The sequence below is a fragment of the Gasterosteus aculeatus genome, chromosome 7, assembly GCF_964276395.1.
Source record: "Gasterosteus aculeatus chromosome 7, fGasAcu3.hap1.1, whole genome shotgun sequence".
In the NCBI taxonomy this organism is placed as follows: domain Eukaryota; kingdom Metazoa; phylum Chordata; class Actinopteri; order Perciformes; family Gasterosteidae; genus Gasterosteus; species Gasterosteus aculeatus.
In genome coordinates this window covers 711,772-713,454 of record NC_135694.1, presented here as the reverse complement: position 1 = coordinate 713,454, position 1,683 = coordinate 711,772, and positions in this window count along the sequence as shown.

The following is a 1,683-nucleotide window of genomic DNA, read 5'->3' as shown; positions in this document are numbered from 1 at the left end:
GGAAAGAAAGAGAAACCCAATCAGTGTTCAGGTGATTACGTCGCTTTGTGTCGAGTTTAGAGAACAAAGAGAATTACGTGAGTCTGAATATCATTAGAATTCTATTCAAGAGAGACAATTACATTTTGGTGACATTGTTAGAAAAAAGATTAAATCAAGTCACACAATTGAAGCAGCTGCTGTTTTTTGGGGGTTTTGTGTCGTGTTATCAAATCTTTTACGGGTGCAAAGCAACGCTAAAACTAACATTTGTACGTGCGGGTCTCTGAAGGGGTCCTGGCAGGGCGCCGGAGGGGGCTTTGGGTTTCCGTGGCAACACGGCGGAGGGTCCATACAGTAAGTCCGTCAGGCCCCCCCGCCGCGCACACTTCATCGTCTTCTTCTGTGGTGTTCAGGTAATTATTCTGTGGGTGATATTTTACCTATAGAGGCGTTTAAATGTCTGCTCTGAATGGCGTTTGGTTAATTAAAGAACTTCCTCCCTGCAGTCTAATTAAATACTCTCCCAGTGTGTGTGTGTGTGTGTCTGTGTGTGTCAGTGTGTGTGTGTGTGTGTGTGTGTGTGTGTGTGTGTGTGTGTGTGTGTGTGTGTGTGTGTGTGTGTGTGTGTGTGTGTGTGTGTGTGTTCTCCCTCTGCTGCTTCAGGCTGAAGAAAATCAAATGTTTGATGTTTGAAAGGACTTAGGGAGTAAAACTAACAAAATAAGCATTTTAATAAAAAGGCAATAACATGTCAGTAATTAAATCTTAAATAGTTTTAATCCTAATTTGACATTCCTCCATCGTCTTCCCCAAAAGCCACAGAAAAGAACTTGTAAACTTTGCTGTAATTAGAAATATTTTGTGCATCCATAATCTGCAGGAAGAAAATGTCCGGATAACAAAACAGAAATATGATAAATAATAAAGAGCTGCAGAGTCACAGAATAAATGGTTTCCTGTTTCTGTCGACGGCGTTTGGCCTCCAGGCTTGTTTTTCTAACATCACAGAACATGAATTATGAGCATGAGGTGTTACGTTAAAGGAGAAGAAGAAAGGGGCTCTCACCATGAAAACATGGCTTCTTTACGACGAATAAGAGTGAAACCTCGTTGGAAAATATACAGCTAGAATTCACTTTGGGGTTTTGCTGAAACTGATTTTAATGAGACACACGTGATCGTTTGTGTGAATGAGACACACGTGATCGTTTGTGTGTCTTCTACTGAGGAGGAGGAGGAGAAGGAGGAGAAAAGGAGGGGGAGGAGTAGGACGCTAGTCGGGTGGTGTCAGGGGAGTCAGCTGACTGCAGGATGAACTCCCAGCGCAGAGAAGCTATAAACACCACAGAAGAAGACGCGGGAGAACCAGCACGGTTGTTTGGTTTTTTATGTGGAAACAAAAGATATTAAGACTCCTTTTCCTCCTCCCTCCTCCGTCTGTCCTCCTCCCTCCTCCGTCTGTCCTCCCGCCTCCTCAGTCTTCATCTTCTTCCTCTAATGTCCTTCCAGCGAAACAACGAAGGGAAAAGAGAAGAAGAAGGAGGTGAAAGGTGGAGGATAAAACAAGGAGAGGAAAACATGGAGGGAAGAAGAAATAGAGCCCGCCCCCCTAATCTCCTCCTCCTCCTCCTCCTCCTCCGTGAGGAAGAGTTACACTGTTTGTTTGGAGACAGAACACGGGGACGTTGTTGTGAAGAAGAA